This window comes from Panthera uncia, chromosome A2 (genome assembly GCF_023721935.1).
Source record: "Panthera uncia isolate 11264 chromosome A2, Puncia_PCG_1.0, whole genome shotgun sequence".
Classification (NCBI taxonomy): Eukaryota; Metazoa; Chordata; class Mammalia; order Carnivora; family Felidae; genus Panthera; species Panthera uncia.
Genome location: NC_064816.1, coordinates 24,731,058 through 24,751,415, shown reverse-complemented (window position 1 = coordinate 24,751,415; position 20,358 = coordinate 24,731,058). Strand labels below are relative to the sequence as shown.

Sequence of the window (20,358 nt, the reverse complement as noted above, 5' to 3'; positions counted from 1 at the left end):
AAATAAATAGGCCAGGTTAAACATGCTTTCTTTTTAACTTAATAAGTTAATGTTTATTTATTTAGAATAGGTGGTATAGTTTCAAGGTTCCAGAAATACTAAAAAAGGTATATACACTGAAAAGTCTTCCTGTCATCCTTATCTCATAAAGACAGTTTCCGCCCTACCGTACTTCCACATAACCAGGTTACTAACTCCTTTATGTATAACCCTTCCAGATTTCTTTATGCATAAACAAATAAATAACAAATATGAATTCTTATTTTGTCTCTTTTGCATAAAAGGTAGATTATTGTGTATATTGTGCTATGCCCTGTTTGTTGTTGTGTTGCTTGACAATATATCTCATTCTTTTTAAAGATTCTTCAATGAAGTAGAATCTCAGAAAGTCAGTCCATTTAGTTTTATACTTTATAACTTATAATCCTCTTATGCTCATCCCAATAAAGACACACATAATATAGCTGCAATAAGAAATCTTTGGAATTTAAAAATCTTATGTGACATTGCTATTTTTTTAATGTTTACTTATTTTTGACAGAGATCCCTGAGCAGGGGAGGGGCAAAGAGAGAAGGGGACAGAGGATCCAAAGTGGGCTCTGTGCTGACAGTAGAGAGCCTGATAATAGGGCTCAAAATCACGAACCATAAGATCATGACCTAAGCCAAAGTTGGATGCTTAACCAACTGAACCACCCAGACACCCCCTGACATTATTATAAAGAATTTATTGAAGTATGGAATGCATATAAAGAAGTGAACAAATCAAAAGTATATATAGCTTGATGAATCACCACTAAGTGAACACACCTTTATAACTAACCACCACCCAGGTCAAGATATAAAACATTACTAACACATCATCTATCTGATTTTTTTAATATTTTATGATCTATTAGTATCTAAGACACATGTTAGAGAAATTTAATAGTACTGACTTCCTAAACTTACATTAGGGATACAGATTATGGGTTTCCTTTTCAGTTGGCTTAACCTGTTATTTATTTTAATGAAATAGTTCATATATACAAAAATAAACAGAAACATAGCAGTAAGAACTAAAGAATATTAAAATAAACTTTCATGTACCTAACACCCAGACTGAGAAGACCACTGCCTCTCCCATAAGGGCAGGCAGTATGGCTTAATAGTTAAGACTGCAGACTCTGGAGCCAGACTGCCTGGGTTTGATTATAGGATTTACTTCTTATTAGCAGAATGATTTGGAGTAGTTAAGATTTTCTGTACCCTTATTTATAAGCTCCTTTATTCAGAAATGAGAACAATAATAGTGCCTGCTTCACAGCACATACTCGTTTAATTATGAGAATTAAATAAGTATATATTTATAAAGTATTTAAAACACTTTACAGTATATATTATGTAAAATTTAGCTATTTTTATATCCATTCTCTGCCTCCCTCTCAAGGAAATATTCATCATTCTATTACTATATAGGAAGTAACATATATATATATGAAAAAGTATCACGATTTCTAAGTTCTATATTAACTGGCATCATAGTCTAAGTATTCCTTTGCAACTTACTTTTCTCATTCAACATTTCTGAGATTCATCTGCATTGATAATGTACAGCTATTGTTTATTCGTGTTCACTCTTGTACAGTAGTCCATGGTATAAATTAACAGAAGTACTTACATATTCATGTTGATGAACATCTGGGTTACTTCCAGTTTTTTGCTATTACAGAAAATACTATGAAAAACTGCTTGAGGGGCATCTGGGTGGCTCAGCTAGTTAAGTGTCCAACTTCAGCTCAGGTCATGATCTCACTACTCATGATTTTGAGTCCCGTATTGGGCTCTGTGCTGACAGCTCAGAGCCTGGAGCCTGTTTCAGATTCTGTCTCCCTCTCTCTCTGTCCCTCCCCAACTTGTGCTCTATCTCTGTCTCTAATATAAACATTAAACATAAAAATTTTTAAAAAGTTCTCTACCTCTTCCTCTGCCCTTTCCTACTTGTGTGCACACATGCTCTTTCTCTTTAAAAAAAAAAAAAAATGCTTGAACATGTCTCCTGATGCAGATATAAAAATGTTTTTGCAGTGTATACACTACACTTAGGTAAAGAACTGCTATCTCATTAGGTATACACAAGCATTATAATAATGTCAAATTGTTTATCAAAATAGTTATATTAGAGCATTACATACTTTTATTAATAAAGAAAGGTCTAAAATCAATTATTTAAGCTTCCAATTTAAGAAACAGAAGAGAATATCAAACAGAAAAAAAGCAGAAAGAAGCATATAATAAAGGTAAGAACATAAATCCATGAAAGAGAAAACAGAAAAATAACAGAAAAAAATATATTTAAAATAATTGAATATTTAACATCAATAAAGTTGAAAAACTTCTGGCTGTAGTAATAAAACAAAAAAAGAGAAAAAAGACACAATACTGGGAATGAGAGAGGTAACATCATTATAGAATCTAGAGATACTGAAAGGGTAATAAGGTAATGTTATGAATAATTTTATGCCAATTGACCCAACAACTTCGATGAAATAGATAAATTTCTTTAAAGACACAAACTATCAAAATTTACTCTACAATAAATAAGTAACCCGAAAAGCTCTGTATCTGTCAAAGAAACTGAATTGATAGTTTAAAACTTTCCACATGCAAAAAAATAAATAAATAAAAATACAAACCTACATGACTTCATTAGTGAATTCTACCAAGTATTTAAGACTAACCTTTCATGAATAGATATGCAAAAATCCTTGACAAAATTTAAGCAGATCACATCCAGTAGCATATTAAAAAAATATAGTATAATCAGGTGGAGTTTATTCCAGGAATGCAAAGTTGACTTAATATTCAAAAGTCAATCAGGGTTTAATTCCTCAAATCAATAACAGAGCATGGGAGTTCCTCTACAGTGTCGTCCATACTTGATATCATCCAACTTTTTTTTAAATCAAACTCAACACCCAAAAAACAATTAACCCAATAAAGAAATGGGCAAAAGACATGAATAGACACTTTTCCAAAGAAGACATCCAGATGGCCAACCGACACATGAAAAAATGCTCAACATCACTCATCATCAGGGAAATACAAATCAAAACCATAATGAGAGACTAACCACCTCACACCTGTCAGAATGGCTAAAATTAACAACTCAGGCAACAACAGATATTGGTGAGGATGTGGAGTAAGAGGAACCCTTTTGCACTGCTGGTGGGAATGCAAACTGGTATAGCCACTCTGGAAAACAGGATGGAGGCTCCTCAAAAAATTAAAAATAGAACTACCCTATGACCCAGCAACTGCACTACTAGGTATTTATCCAAAGGATACAGGTGTGCTGTTTCGAAAGGACACATGCACCCCCATGTTTACAGTAGCACTATCAACAATAGCCAAAACATGGAAAGAGCTCAAATGTCCATTGACTGATGAATGGATAAAGAAGATGTGGTGTGTGTGTGTGTACACACACACACACACACACACACCCCGGAATATTACTCGGCAATGAAAAAGAATGAAATCTTGCCATTTGCAACAACATGGATGGAACTAGAGCATATTATGTTAAGCAAAATAAGTCTGTCAGAAAAAGACAAATACCACATGATCTCACTCATATGTGGAATTTAAGGCACAAAACAGATGAACATAAGGGAAGGGAAGGAAAAATAATATAAAAACAGAGATGGAGACAATCCATAAAAGACTCTTAAATACACAGAACAGGGGCGCCTGGGTGGCGCAGTCGGTTAAGCGTCCGACTTCAGCCAGGTCACGATCTCGCGGTCCGTGAGTTCGAGCCCCGCGTCAGGCTCTGGGCTGATGGCTCGGAGCCTGGAGCCTGTTTCCGATTCTGTGTCTCCCTCTCTCTCTGCCCCTCCCCTATTCATGCTCTGTCTCTCTCTGTCCCAAAAATAAATTAAAAACGTTGAAAAAAAAAAAATTTAAAAAAAAAAAAATACACAGAACAAACTGAGGGTTGCTGGAGGGAAGGTGGGTGGGGGGATAGGTTAAATGGGTGATGGGTATTAAAGAGGGCACCTGTTGGGGCGCCTGGGTGGCGCAGTCGGTTAAGCCTCCGACTTCAGCCAGGTCACGATCTCGCGGTCCGTGAGTTCGAGCCCCGCGTCAGGCTCTGGGCCGATGGCTCGGAGCCTGGAGCCTGTTTCCGATTCTGTGTCTCCCTCTCTCTCTGCCCCTCCCCCGTTCATGCTCTGTCTCTCTCTGTCCCAAAAAAAAAAAAAAAAAAAAAAAAAAAAACTTTAAAAAAAAAAAAAAGAGGGCACCTGTTGTGTTGATTACTGGATGTTATATGTAAGTGATGGATGAATCACTAAATTCTACTCCTGAAACTAATATTACACCGTATGCTAACTAGAATTTAAATAAAAACTGGAAACATTAAAAAAACTAAATTAGGGGCGCCTGGGTGGCTCAGTCGGTTGGGCGGCCGACTTCAGCTCAGGTCATGATCTCGCTGTCTGCGAGTTTGAGCCCTGCGTCGGGCTCTGTGCTGACCGCGTAGAGCCTGGAGCCTGTTTTGGATTCTGTGTCTCCCTCTCTCTCTGACCCTCCCCCGTTCATGCTCTGTCTCTCTCTGTCTCAAAAATAAATAAACGTTAAAAAAAAATTTTTTTTAAAAACTAAATTAAATTAAAAACCACAACAAAATAATAAAGGCAGAAGAATGTTTTGTTTTTTTTTTTAAGTTTATTTATTTATTTTGAGAGAGAGAGAGAGAACAAGTGAAGAAGGGGCAGGGGCGGTGGAGACAGTATCTGAAGCAGGCTCTGTGCTGACAACAGAGAGCCCATCGCAGGGCTTGAACCCACAACCTGTGAGATCACGACCTGAGCCAAAGGTGGACACTCAACAGACTAGTCGAGCCACCCAGGTGCCCCTATCCAACTTTTTAAAGTTTATCCCCCCAGTAATCTGCACACAGCACGGAGCTCAAACTCAGGACCCTGAGATCAAGAGTCTCTTGCCCTACTGACAGAGCCAGCCAGGCACTCCAAAATTATCCAACTTTTTAAATGAGCATAAATGGAACTGAAGGTTTAAGTTTACAATTTCCTAGTTATGCTGAACATCTTGCGTTAGTTTATTGGTCATTCTTATTTCTTCTGTGAAATTCTTATTTGTGTTAACCATTTTTTTTCTCTTGGGTTGTGTCTTTTTTGTTAATTTGAACAAATCCTTTCTATATTCTAGACACTTATCCTTTATACGTGATGTGTTTTACAAATATCTTCCCCTAGTTTTTTTTCCTTCTTCACTTTTTTCATTCTTAATGAAAAAGATAATTTTAATGTATTTGCATTATCAATCTTTTATTTCAATTATGCTTCTTTGTGAATTTTTTATAATATATCCTTCCCTACCCCAAGGTCATAAAGATATTTCACACTCTCTTCCAAGAGGCTTAAAAAAAAAAAAGGGGGGGGCAGAGGCACTTGGGTGGCTCAGTCTGTTAAGCGTCCGATTCTTGATTTCGGCTCAGGTCATAACCTCACAGTTTGTGGGATTGAGCCCTGCGTCTGCACTATTGGCACAGAGCCTGCCTGGGATTCTCTCTCTCATCCCTCTCTGTCCCTCCCCCCATTCTCTCTTTCTCTCTCATTAAATAAACAACATTAAAAATAAATTAAAAAGACAAATTTCTAAAGTTAGTAGTACTTCTAGAATTTCTTTGGAGATGGGACAACTAGGTAGCATTGGCTGAGCATCTGACTTCAGCTCAGGTCATGATCTCACAGCTGGTGGATTCAAACACCATGTCAGGCTCTGTGCTGACAGTTCAGAGCCCGGAGCCTGTTTCAGATTCTGTGTCTCCCTCTCTCTCTGCCCCTCCCCTGCTAGTGCTCTGTCTCTCTCTCAAAAATAAGCAAACAAAAAAATTTTTTTCAGAATTTCTTTGGAGAAACGTAGTATGTTGGTAATAAGTGTTTTAACCACCTACTAAATACTAGGCATTGCACCTATATTGTAGGGCTACAAGGCAGCATAACATAATCAAGTGTTAAGTTTTATGATAAACATGATCAAAGTTCAAAATATTATGAAAAGGAATTAATCAGTGAGAATTGTGCAATCAGTAAAATCCCATGAAGAAGAGCATTAAACCTTCACTTAATTCTGACTTAGAATAACAACAAACACTAGAATTATCTAAAACATACTGATATTTAAAATAGCCAACAGAGGGGCGCCTGGGTGGCTCAGTCGGTTAAGCATCCGACTTCAGCTCGGGTCACGATCTCGGGGTCTGTGAGTTGGAGCCCCGCGTCGGGCTCTGGGCTGATGGCTCGGAGCCTGGAGCCTGCTTCCGATTCTGTCTCCCTCTCTCTCTGCCCCTCCCCCGTTCATGCTCTGTCTCTGTCTCAAAAATAAACTAAACTAAACTAAACTAAAATAAAATAAAATAAAATAAAATAAAATAGCCAACAGAGGGGCAAGGGGGTGGCTCAGTTGGTTAAGCGTCCGACTTCAGCCCAGGTCATGATGTCATGGTTCCTGGGTTCAAGCCCCGTGTCGGGCTCTGTGCTGACAACTCAGAGCCTGGAGACTGCTTCATATTCTGTGTCTCCTTCTCTCTCTGCCCCTCCCCTGCTCATGCTCTGCTTCTCTTTCTCTGCCCCCCTCTCTCTCTCTCTCTCAAAAATAAACATAAAAAAAAATTAAAAATAATACTATTTAAATAATATAAATTTTAAAATAATACTATTTAAAAATAGTCAACAGAGGGGCACCAGGGTGGCTCAGTCAGTTAAGCGTCTGATTCTTGATTTCAGCTCAGGTTGTGATCTCCCGGTTCATGGCATCAAGTCCTACATAGAGAGCTCTGCACTGAAAATGTGGGGCCTGCTTGGGATTCTCTCTCTCCCTCTCTCTTTCTCAAAATAAATAAATAAACATTTTAAAATAATAATAAAAAATAAAATGGCAGCTCTTTCTGCCCACAGGTCCTGTCCCCATGTTTTAATAAAATCACCTTTTGTGCACCTAAATAAATAAATAAATAAATAAATTTTTTTTAATGTTTATTTATTTTTGAGACAGAGAGAGACAGAGCATGAATGGGGGAGGGTCAGAGAGAGGGAGACACAGAATCTGAAACGGGCTCCAGGCTCTGAGCTGTCAGCACAGAGCCCGACACGGGACTCGAACTCACGGACCGCGAGATCATGACCTGAGCCGAAGTCGGCCGCTTAACCGACTGAGCCACCCAGGTGCCCCAATAAAATTTAAAAATAAAAAATAAAACAGCCAACAGATAAGGGCGCCTAGATGGCTCAGTGGGCTAAGTGTCCGACTTCAACTAGGGTCATGATGTCATGGTTTTGTGAGTTCAAGCCCCACATCAGGCTCTCTGCTGTGAGCGCTAAACCCACTTCAGATCCTCTGTGTCCCTCTCTCTCTGCCCCTCCCCCACTCATACTGTCTCTCTCAAAAAACAAACATTAAAAAAAAAAAAATAGCCAACAGATAAAAACCATAAAGTCTGAATTCATGCAAACTTGCATGTGACAGCAAAATAAAATGGAAAATATAAGTAAAAATGTAAAACATAAATAAACATTATATTGCTTAAGGGCTTTACATAAATCAGATTTACCTAGCCGAACTCTGCACACGACCAGGAAATTCAAAATTCAAAAGCAAAAGATAGCTAGCAGGTTAAGTGAGTTGGATAACAGAATTAACTCCTACTATCAGAATATTACATAGTCATAAAACTGGAGCTATGACATTGATTCCAGAAAAGAGAGTACCCTTTCTAGCAAGTCTTTTTAAAAGTGACTGAACTTAAAAACTTGAAGAGTTTTTTTCCAACCTCAACATTCAGATACAAACACTCTATTTTGTTTTGGGGGAATAATATTTTGAAAGCAAGACTTAAATATCAGAAATCAATATTTTATAAGTGAAGCATAGCAGGTAATAGGTTATCAGTAGGCCTATAACAAAACAGTCATTTCAGAAAATAATTCTTAAAATTTATAATTTACTAGCACACCTAAACCTCTAAACTGGTAAAATGACAAAGCAATAATAACAAAAAGTAATAAAAGTAGGAAGGAATAATGACTAATTTTTACAACACAACCACATAATATTTGAAAGTGCTTTTTAATCACTTTCTCACACATTAACAGTTTACCTATTGTTATATCAGCTTTCCAAACAGTTGCAGCTAAAACAAAGGATAAAATTTTGATTCAATTCTCAAATCAGGTCACTGGTGAGGGAAGTGGGAGGGAAGAATTATTAAAAGTGAGTACAATAAACTTAACTGATGCTTATCTGAAAACTGCCTCCACACAACTGGCAATTATGAACCAAAAACTCAGCTTAGAGCATCAATTTAAAATGGTAAGACTAGCACTACCACATAAGGTTTATGTTTCAAAATGTTTTTCTACTGAAATTCTAATATATGTTCTATCACTTAACACCTGCCTCTGACTTGGACATTCACATGCATTATTTTCTTCATCATTATATTTGTAACTTCATTCATTTTTCATTTAAATATTAAATCTGTATTTCTGGAAATATCAGAAATGGTATTTAAGTGAATTTATCCCAGGGGCGCCTGGCTCAGTCGGTTAAGAGTCCGACTCTTGCTCTCAGCTCATGTCATGATCCGACCATTGGTGAGATCCAGCCCAGGTTGGTGAGATCGAGCCCCGCGGATCTCTGCACTGACAACGTGGAGCTTGCTTGGGATTCTCTCTCTGCCCTTCCTCTCCCCCTCCCTCAGAATAAATAAACTTAAAAAATAAATACATAAATGGATTTATTCCAGAATTTAAAATGACTGACAAAAGAAATATACCTTAAAATGATGAATACAAGCACAATCTTTTCATGTGCCGAGAGAGAAGCAATCTTGAAAATAAGAACTCATACCCTGGAACCTTTAAATCTTGTCTACTCACTATACCTATGAATCCAATCTTCACTTTCCAATCACCCTATTATGAAGTCAGCATATTAAAGCAGATGAGGGTTTTATAACCCACTGTAAAACATATCAGTTTAGTTATTAGAGTTACCTGGGAAGATTAAGGGGCAGTTTGGCTTTTTCCAAAGTTGCATGCAAATCCAAGATTCTTACTTCCAAGGTTTGTGCCTTGGTTCCCTCAATGTTTCTGTCCTACTGCTCCAGCAACCTTTGTACCTCTACAGCCTTCCTGAAATGGGACCTGATTTAGGTTCACCTCTACCATTTAATAGAAGCTATCTGGTCAATCCAGTAGTAGAGCTCCTTAACACACAACTGTCTCCTCACTACCTTTCTGGGCTGATGCCTTTTTATGTAGACCTTTTTGCACCCAGAACATCTGTTATCTTCTACCCTAAATCTTCAGGGTCTAGTTCAAGTCCCCCTTTGTAGACAAACAAGCCTTTACTACCTTAATCATATAGCTCTCTTAATTTCACTTAAAACTTTATTCTTTCCTAATTTGTTCATGGGAGTTAGTTTTGGCTTCCTAATTAAACTATAAGCTCCTCAAAGACTGAAGTAACATCTTTGTTTTTATGTTTTACTATGAACTGCCTCATGAATTTGTGTGTCATCCCTGTGCAGGGGCCATGCTAATCTTCTATCATTCTAATTTTAGTATATGAGCTGCCAAAGTGAGCATTTTTTAATTAAAAAAAAATTTTTTTATGTTTATTTAAGCAATCTTTACATCCAACATGGGACTTGAACTCATGACCTTGAGATCAAGAGCTGTATGTTCCACCAACTCAACCAGCCAGACACCCCTGAAGTAATATCTTAATACCTTCATCATGTCCCATTTGCCTAATGCAGAATATGCACTCTCTCACATGTTCCCTGATTGACTGACTAGATTCTCATCATATTACTCATTCAGCTCCTTTCATTTCAAATCTTCAAGTAAGGCAAACCAAGTATGCTACTGATTTTTATTGCTATTACCAGGGAAACTCTACAAACTAGGTAGTATTGGATAATGAATATTAATTATAAGACTATTTGAACTATTTTTACACACAACAATTCTGACACCAAATGCATGGTGTCTTCCAACACCACTCTCCAACTCTCTAATACAAGCCGGATGTCCTACAATTCCATTCTACACTATCTACCTGGAATTAATGTTGGATCCCATAAGTTAAGGGCTCAGTCCCACAAGATTGCATCCAGTTGAGATGCCAGTCAAAAGTCCCAAGTTGTTAGTGATGCTTCCAACCAATCAGCTATAAATTCAGAGGATTCCTAATTCACTCCTCAGTTTTGATAATTCGTTAAAACGACTCGCAGTACTCAGGAAAGTGTTTTACTTACTATTACCGGTTTATCATAGAGGATACAACTCAGGAACAGCCAAATGGAAGAGATGGGCAAGGTATGGGGGAAGGGGCTTCTATGCCCCCTCTGTCCTGGTGAGCCACCCTCCCAGTACCTTGCAGTGTTTACCAAACCTAAAGGAGCTACATTGCCTCCCCTCTTGCCAGCAGTGCTCAACTACTCCAAAGACTTGATAGCTCTATTTTCTCCTTCCCAACTGCATTTCCCAGAAAACACCATTCTCTGTTAGGCTTTTCTACCTCAAACACATACTATTCCCTTGGGCTGGAAAGCCCTGCCCTTTTTTTTTTTTAAGATCTTATTTTTAACTAATCTCTACACCCAATGTAGGGTTTGAATTTACAACCCCGAGATCAAGAGTCCCACGCTCTACCGAGCCAGCCAGGTGCCCTCAGAATGCCCTGCTCTTTCTTTTATCCAGCTAGCAAAACCCTACTCACTCTTCAAACAGCAATGTAAAACAACTTTCTCTATGAAGTCCTCTTCCTTCCTTCCACATTTTCTGCCCCCATTCTTGGGGGAAGGAACACATCACTCCCTTAGCTACTCAGAAACAATGATTAACAAATATTTCTATTGTTAGACTTATTTGTATTATATTTTTCAGTGCTACTTACTGGGCACTATACCACAATGCAAGCATTAAACAGTCAGATACTTGTTAAAGAATAGGAATGCATAATGGTCACAATATAAGTTCAACTATAAGTGAATAATTTATTCTAGTCAAGACAACATCATTCATTCTAATAATCTTTTATCTACCCTCTATATGTCTGCATACCCAAAAGATTCACTGATGACACTCCTATGTTTACTGCAGCGTTATTTACAATAGCAAAGATATGGAAGCAACCCAAGTGTCCACTTGACAGATGAATAAAGAAGATGTAGTGTGTACACACACACACACACACACACACACACACACATATATGCACACAGTGGAATATTACTCAGCCATAAAAAAAAAGAGAGAGATTTTGCCATCTGTGACAACATGGATAGACCTAGAGGGTATTTTGCTAAGTGAAATAAGCCAGATAGAGAAAGACAAATAGTACATGATTCCACTTACATGTGGAACCAAAAAAAAAAAAAAAAAATGAATAAACAAACAAACAAAAAGCGGAAACAGACCCATATATACAGAGAGCAAACTGATGGTTGCCAGAGGGGAGGAATGTGGAGGGATGGGCAAAATGGATGAAGAGGAGTGGGAGATACAAGCTTCCAGTTATGGAATGAATAGTCACGCAGATAAAAGGTACAGCATAGGGAACATGGTATTGTAACAGCATTGTATGGTGACAGATGGTAATAGGAACACTTGTGTTCAGCATAGCACAATATATAGAGCAGTACAATCACTATATTGTACACCTGAAACTAATGTAACACTGTATGTCAACTATACTTCAATTAAAAAAAGATTCACTGGTAAATAAATTACCTTACGCTTCCCAGATTCAGACTGGAGCTTTTAAACTGTATCTTTCCACCATTTCCCAACTCCCACATTAAGACCTTGATACTACAACTCGCCAGTAATATAAAAACTGTGCATATTAATAAACATTTCAATATTGGAAACCCTCTCCATCTACTAAAGTTTTTAGAACAAACGTCTACCAATAAGGTACACTAAGGAAGTAGTGACAAATATTAAGCTACATGGCACTTCAAAAGCAGCTCTGCTAATCCCACCCACATTTGAACAGTTGTTCTGCACTCTTCTACTTCCTACACCCTAATCTGTTTTCACTAAGCTATTACTCCATCTAACATTCTTTTTTTTTTGGAAGAGCTTTTTTGAGATATAATTCATACGCCACACAATTCACTGATTTAAAGTATACATTTCGGAGTGGTGCAACCATCACCGCAATCAATTTCATAACATTTTCGTCATCTCAAAAAGAAACCCATACCATTTAGCAGTCACTCTCTGTATTAGTCAGGGTTCTTAAGAGAAACAGGACCAATAAATAGGATGTGTGTATATAAACAGAGAGATTTATTTCAAAGAATTGGTTCATGTGACTGTGTGGACTGTCAGGTCCGAAATCTGCAGGGCAGGCCAGCAGGCTAGAGACACAGGGAAGAGTTGCTATTGCAATCTTGAGTATGATGGTTCTATGAAGGCAGAATTCCTTCAGAAGAACCTCAGTTTTTTCTCTTAAGGGCTTCAACTAACTGAATGAGGCCAACCCACATTCTGAAGGATAATCTGCTTCACTCAATATCTACTGATTTAAATGCTAATCACATTTTAAAAGTACCTTCACAGCAACATCTAGACTGGTATTTGACTAAAAACTGGAAACTGTGGCCTAGCCAAGGTGACAAATAAAATTAACCATCACACTCCCTGTTACTCCCAAACCCTGGCAACCACTAATCTACTTTCTCTCTTTGGAATTGCCTATCCTACACATTTCATACAAATAGAATACAACATGTGGCCTTTTGTGTCCAGCTTCTTTCACTTAACATAGTGTTTCCAAGGTTCATCGATGCTGTACTATGTAGAAGTACATAATTCCACTTTACTGTTGAGTAACATTCCATTACATGGTATACCACATTTTATTTATCCATTCATCAGTTGATGGTAAATTTGGGTTCTTCCCACTTTTTTTTATTATTATGAATAATGCTACTATGAACATTCATACAAGATTTTGTATGGACATATGCTTTCATTACTCTTGGGTATATACATAGGAGTAGAATTGCTAGGTTAGATGGCAACTCTATAACATTCCGTTTTACCATGCAAACTGTTTGAAAAAATTCAAAACTACAAATTTTGTTTACTCTACAAGCGTAACTACCATTCCTATACTGGTAACATACAGCATGATCTTGTTTTCCAGACCTTAATTTTTGAAACAGAAGGAACTTTATAACTAGCATCTAATACTATAGTTAATATTTCAAGAAACAATAAAAAAACAAAATAGTCATTTTTTCTGTAATAGATTTACTTATGGGGGGGTCATACATACACATATACACACACATTCTATTTAAATTTTTTTTAATGTTTATTTTATTCATTTCTGAGACAGAGACAGAGCATGAGTGGGGGAGGGACAGAAAGAGAAAGGGAGACACAGAATCAGAAGCAGGCTCCAGGCTCTGAGCTGTCAGCACAGAGCCCAACGCAGGGCTCGAACTCATAAACCGTGAGATCATGACCTGAGATGAAGTCAGTCACTCAACCGACTGAGCCACCCAGGCGTGCCCCCACACACATTCTATTTAAAACACAACCTCCTGGGGCGCCTGGCTGGCTCAGTCAGTTGGGCATCTAACCTCGACTCAGGTCATGATCTCGCAGTTCACAGGTTCAAGCCCCGCGTCAGGCTCTAGGCTGACAGCTCGGAGCATGGAGCCGGCTTCAGATTCCGTATCTCCCTCTCCCTTTGCCCCTCCCCTGCTCACGCTCTCTCTCTTTCTCAAAAATAAATAAACATTGAAAAAAAAATTGTTTTAATAAATAAAACACAACCTCCAAACATACTAAACTTAGAAATTATCTGATGTAAAAAAAAAAAAGTATCATTTTTTTGTTTATTATAGTATCTGAACAGTGATACTCCAGTATCCTTACACATAAAGAGTTGTTTTTATTCAATCTGTAAAATATTAAGTGATTAATAAATACTGTTTGAGGAACTAATCTTCAATTAAAACTCTAAACTGATGGGGGCACTTGGGTGACTCAGTCAGTTAAGTGTCCAACTTCAGCTCAGGTCATGACCTCAAGGTTCGTGGGTTCAAGCCCCGCATCAGGCTCTGTGCTGACAACTCGGAGCCTGGAGCCTGCTTCAGATTTGGTGTCTCCCTCTCTCTCTGCCCCTCCCCCCCCCCAAAAATAAACATTAAAAAAAAAATACTAAACGGATTTACTATCAAAATATCTAAGAGTTAATAGACAATAAGGTTTTTATTTAATGCATTTTTTTTCTTCTGATCTATTTTTCACTAACAGGCTGGTGATGAGATTAATGATGAAGAGCGCTGAGGTAGCAAGCAACAGAGTGGTCGAAAGTGCGCATTCTACAATCAGATGACTGGGGTCTGAATCCTGACTCTACTACCATCTTTGTTACCCTGAACAAATTCCTTCACCTCTCTGAACCTCAGTTTTCTCATCTGTAAACAGGATAATAATACTACCTACTTCAGAAGTTTGTTGTGAGGATTAAATGAGATAATACATATAACTCTTAGCACACCACCTGGTAAATACTCAATAAATGATAGCTATCACTTTTACAGAAGTCTGGATGCTGGTCAGAACTCAGAGCATTTAACATATTTCAGATAAGCCTACCACAATTCACTTAATATCATCAGCTAAAAAGTACATTTTTAAAAAACATTTCTTTTGAGAGAGTGCACGTGCGCATGGGTAGAAGAAAGACGGGTGGTGGGGAGTCCCAAGCAGGCTCCATGAGCCCGACACGGGGCTAGATCCCACAAACCACGAGATCACGACCTGAGCCAAAATCAAGAGTCAGAAGCTTAACTGACTGAGCCACCTATAGGTGCCCCAAAAGTATATTTTAAATTATCATCCAATCACTTATGAAAAAAGTAACAGAAAACTATGTTTCTTTACCTACATACCCAAGTAGGTAAATACACAGAAAAAAGTTTTGAAAATTATATACCAAACTAATAATAACAGTTACTTCTGTAGTAGGGAAGGAGGATGGGAGGTACCTATGTTCAGGAGGACATATATATTCTCTATATAGATTCCTATTGCTTGAATTTTTGAGAATGTATTCCTGATATTTGCATAAGTAAAAAATAAGAAGTAACAGCTTAAAAGTCCATATTGGAAATTCATTCTGCTTGGCTCAGCCAGAAAAAATCAGTAGTTATAAATGTAGACAAACCTATAAGCCTGAAAGTACTGACAAAACCTTAATACAAGTAAATAAGAAAACAAAGTTTCTTACAGCTTTAAATTAAAATCTAACCCAAATTAAATAATTGACAAAGAATACAGTACTAATCACCAAAAACTTCCATGTTTTCAAATGCCTATACAAACTTTTCAACTTTTCTTCTTTATACCTATCAGCCACACTCCTTAAGGATAAAAGATTTACATGGGAGGCAAGTTTTTCCAAGGCTGTTTCAGTTATTTGCATAAACACCCAAATCCAAATCAGTTGCCTGAATGCAAACCTAAGAAAAAATATATTTACTGCTGGAAGTAATAGAGGTATGTTTAAAAAATACCAGCTGACTCAGAGAAATAATTAACTCAGGTTCACACAGTCTTTGAAAGTCTTGTCATATGATACGATTTCAGTTATGCTACCAGAAAATTATAACTTAGCCTATTTTTCAAGAGAGCAAAAGGCAAATTTTCATTATAATAACTGTTCAGTCCATAAGATAGTTTAGAATAAATGTCTAGCAGTTGGCTTTCATTTCGGGGGGGGGGGCTGAGGGGAGTAGAGTAGAATGTAGATTCTGGTCCCAACTCCCATAGTTACTAATAGATGACCTTGTACCAGTAACCTCTAAACATCCAACTCCTTTAGGATAAAATGCACCCAGCCTGTAGCTCCTCTACCTACCTCCTAGATACGTGTAAGAGTGTTACACATATCAAGTGAAATAAGAAAGTACTCTGACTATAAAATCCTTAAAACAAAAGTAGTATTTTGCATGAGAATGGATATGTATGTAATACCTCAAAATTAGTATCACCAAACACAAGATTATCTATGGTCCCAAAACGCTTAGCAAAGCATCTTGCACACTGCAAATTCTCAATAAGGAATGATTTATACAAAGACTACCTATTGGTAATTGAGTCCATGATCTCAAATTAAGAACTAACTCAAATGACCTTCTGCCCTTTGACCCCCCTCAGGGTTTGTAGAAGTACAGACTGCTCCATTGTTCAGACATCACTCATTCAAACATTTGTGTAGTGCCTATCCCCTTGTTCTCAAGAGCTCACATCTGGCAGGGCAACAGCACATTTGCATTATAGTTATTTTGTTGTCTGTGTCCCATAATGAAATTATATACAAAGTTCTATGGAAGTGTAAAGGAAGCAGCAATTAATTCTTTAGTCAGTGGGAGTTAGGGAAGGTTTCACATTGGAACTGGGCCTCGAGGGATGAAAGGGAAAGGTCATTCTGGAAGACAAAACAGCAAAGAAGGCACTTGTTCTAGGAACAGTGAGCACTGTCACACAGCTACTGCACAGAGTTTGGGGCAAAGGGAAAAAAAGAGTAAGAGAAGATGGAGCTGGAAAAAGGAGAAATGAGAGAGATTTTGAATGGGTTTGTACATCAAGTTAAAAATTAACAGGGCAGCAATTAAGAATTTTGAGGAGACTTGTAAACTGTTCATTCATTTGTAGTGGCAGAGAGAGAAGCACCAGCAGGAGAATCCTTAGAACATTTCCGCAGCTAACAAATGCCATCATTTTTCTTGATTTAAGTAACTGACATACATTAAGAACCAATCTCAGTCTTTTCACTTAAAAGTCTAAATGACAGACACTCTCCTCCCTATTTACCAAAGAGAATAGATACTAAGCTCTAACATAAATACCACTTGAAAAAAACAAATAGGAGCCTGAGAAGGCAAAGAGTAGATTCAACCTAAGAAGTAAAGTCAAATACCTAAGCAGGAAAAAAAAAAAAAAAAAAGGTTTCAAGTATATACACCACCCATATTTTTAACAGCTTGGATAGATAAAATGTTTCATTAATTTTCCACTATTGTGAAAAGTGTGAAATGAATCTGTTTTGGATATACAACTTGGCCTTCTAAACATGTTTACATCAACGTGTCTTAAACATAACATTGGTCGATTATAACGCTTTCTCACAAAAACCAGCACCTCTTAATGACATTTTTACTTCTATCAACAAAAAAATCTGGTAAAGCAATACACAAACAAATAAAATCAATAATCTGATATTTTCCCAAAGCTGAGGCCAGGATCTCTGCTGTCATATTTAGATGCGGGGAAGAAGAAATTATCTTGGCTATCAAATTCTGGAGATTCTTCTCTTTCAATGGCTTCCTTGCAATGTCCTTGGAATGTGACATATCACACCTGCTTTTATGCCTTTACTTCAGTAATTCTTCTCACCCAAAACTCCTTCTCCTGGTATTTACATCCGTTATTTACATCTGCCTTACTTTAAGTCCTAAGGTCTATCTCAAATTGTTATCTCATCCATGAATCATCCCTAAAATCTCCAGAACTTACAGAACCTCTCTTTTTGCTCAAGTCGTAATAGGCAAGAATAATATATTTGTCTTTTCTCACTTTCTGGCATTTAATCATTTTTATTCCTACTGTGAGCCTGGTCTATGCCCTTACAAAATGACATCATATCTAAACTGTTACAAAGCCTTGGAATAGCAGAGAAGTTAAGAGCTTGGGTTCTAGACTCTCTAGAGTTAAGAGTCCAAATGCCTACATTCGAATCCTGGCTCTACCATTTAATAGCTATGTGAATTTAGGCAAATTAATCTAATCTAATCTTTCTGTGCCTTAATTTCCTCAAAGGTTAACATGGGAAAAATAAGCACTTATCTTAAATTGTTATTTAAGGATTAACTGTTAACATGTAAAGCAGTTAGAACAGGACATGGTACATAGTGCACAACAAGTGTTAATTAAGCAGTTACCCATTTGCCCTTGCTCCAGGCCTCCCTACATATTGTTGTTGTATCACTTTTAAATGGTGGTTCCGTTATGTCAGCGCACAGAACTTTCCCTGGTCTCCCACAGTGCATGGATCCATGCCCTTGGTAATTAAGGTACTCCACAACTATCTACTCAGCTTCAGTTACTCAGCATCTACTTTATACAAAATAAGAGACAGATATAAGGCAGACACACACTCTGTTTCATGGTCTGACAACTAAGTATAAAAAAGAGATACAAACATAAAACATCACACAGAATGGATGTTCACCCATAGCTACTCTCCAAAAACACTCTCGAATCCAACAAAATCGATTTCATCAGTGATGGGAAGATGTCAAACTCATTCAAAATTATCTGCTTTTGTCTGTTTTATTTTACTCTCATCTCCTCAAAACACACAAAAACCACCCAAAAAAGGATACCTTTTCTTAGTGTGTAACTATCCATCCCTATTTTAAAGTCGAATTAAAACACCATCACTCTTGCCACTTAAACTTATTTAATACTATCTTGTCTCAATCAACTATTCTCAAAGTGTATAGTCACCCTCTCTATCTAAAACATAGGTTCCTAGAAAGAAGGAGTAACAATCTCTTCCCAGTTTTTGTCGTTTTCTTCCCTCTCATCACTAACACAGATCATGATAGAACAGGTGCTCAAAAATATGCATAGAATTTAAGTTAAAAAGTGAAACTGGAAGTAGAATACTCCTACTACTACCACTTATTACTAATTACTAAGTAAACTAGAGTTAAGAGTGGAAATAGACTACTGTATCAACCACTAGACTATCACTTGTCCATAAAGCCTCAAATCAAGTGGGACCACCGAAATCAGGAGGTAGTCCACTCACTATCCCTTCTATGTAACCACCACATGGAGAGATTTGCTTCTTCAGTGGTACCTTGGAACAATGGAAGGATTAAAAACATTCCATTATCTGCCATCTTATTTCAAGAGCCTGACCTCCAAAAAGAAGTGAAGGATGTACACAGGGCCAGCATGCAAGCAGGGCAAATACCAACTGCTATACCCCTGGGAAAACTTATTAAATTCCACTTTGTCACAAAGCTGTTGCTTTCCAACAAGCAAGTTTTAAGTACCATAACACATTCCACACACTTAGCATTAAAAAAGTATCACCTAGGGGCGCCTGGGTGGCTCAGTCGATTAAGTGACCGATACTCGATTTCGGCTCAGGTCACGATCTCACAGTTCATGGGATTGAGCCCAACATCAGGCTCACACACTCTCTCTCAAAATACATAAATAAATAAACATTTTTTAAAAAAGCATCACCTAGATTTCCATGTGCCTATGTTTTCCAAATTTTCTACAACGAACATGTATTACTTGAATAATCAGAAAGCTTCGTGTTTATTACTTCTTCCAGCTCTTTATTTTTGAGAGAGAGAGAGAGAGAGAGAGAGAGAGCATGCAGGGAGGGGCAGAGAGAAAGGGAAAGAAACCGAATCCCAACCAGGCCCCACACTGTCAGCACCAAGCGTGATGCAGGGCTCAAACCTACAAACAGTGAGATCATGATCTGAGCCAAAATCAAGAGTCAGATGCTTAACCGACTGAGCCACCCAAATGCCCCATTACTTCCTCCAGCTTTTCATGGGTCTCCCTTAATGGCCAGTGCCAAATGCAAAAGTCACGAGGTAAAAGTCAACCAAAGGGCATATTACTCCAATTTTCCACCTCCCGGGGAAAGTGCCAATTTGAACAAAGTTCTCAACTTCATTTGTTTCAATTTTAAAAATTATTTCTACATATGCCATCACATGAAAGAAAAACAATTGTCATTACCTTCCTAAGACTCCACAGCAATACAGCAAATTGCAAAGAGCTGCCTAAATGGTTCCCTATTTCCCCACCTTAAACACCCTCCTCCCTAAGTACTGATCTCTTAATAAGGACCCAAAAAGGTGCTCAGTAATTTACATGATTATCTCAATCCTCAAAACAATAGTAGGTACCATTATTATCCCCAGGAGACAAAACTAAAGTTTGAAGACATTTGAAAAATAAAAACTTGGGGGTGCCTGGGTGACTCAGTTGGTTAAACGTCTGACTCTTGATTCTGGCTCAGGTCATGATCTCACGGTTTGAGAGTTCGAGCCCCATGTCAGGCTCTGTGCTGACAGCATGGAGTCTGCTTAAAATTCTCTCTCTCTTCCCTTTCCCAGCTCATGTTCGTTCTCGTTCTCTCCCTTTCTCTCTCTCTCTCTCTTCCCCCCCCCCCAAAAAATAAAAAAAAATAAAAAAAGAAAGAGCGTTCGATAGA

At 37.7% G+C, this 20,358-nt stretch overlaps 1 protein-coding gene and 1 non-coding gene across 27 annotated transcripts in view; both read right to left on the bottom strand.

Moving 5' to 3' along the window:
- The window catches only part of SLMAP (sarcolemma associated protein), a 149,720-nt gene that overhangs the window by 125,393 nt on the left and 3,969 nt on the right, over positions 1 to 20,358 (bottom strand). The gene's annotated exons all lie outside the window — the stretch shown is intronic.
- LOC125931119 (U6 spliceosomal RNA) lies at positions 9,554 to 9,656 on the bottom strand. The gene has a single exon (XR_007460375.1). It is a non-coding gene; the product is annotated as a U6 spliceosomal RNA (small nuclear RNA).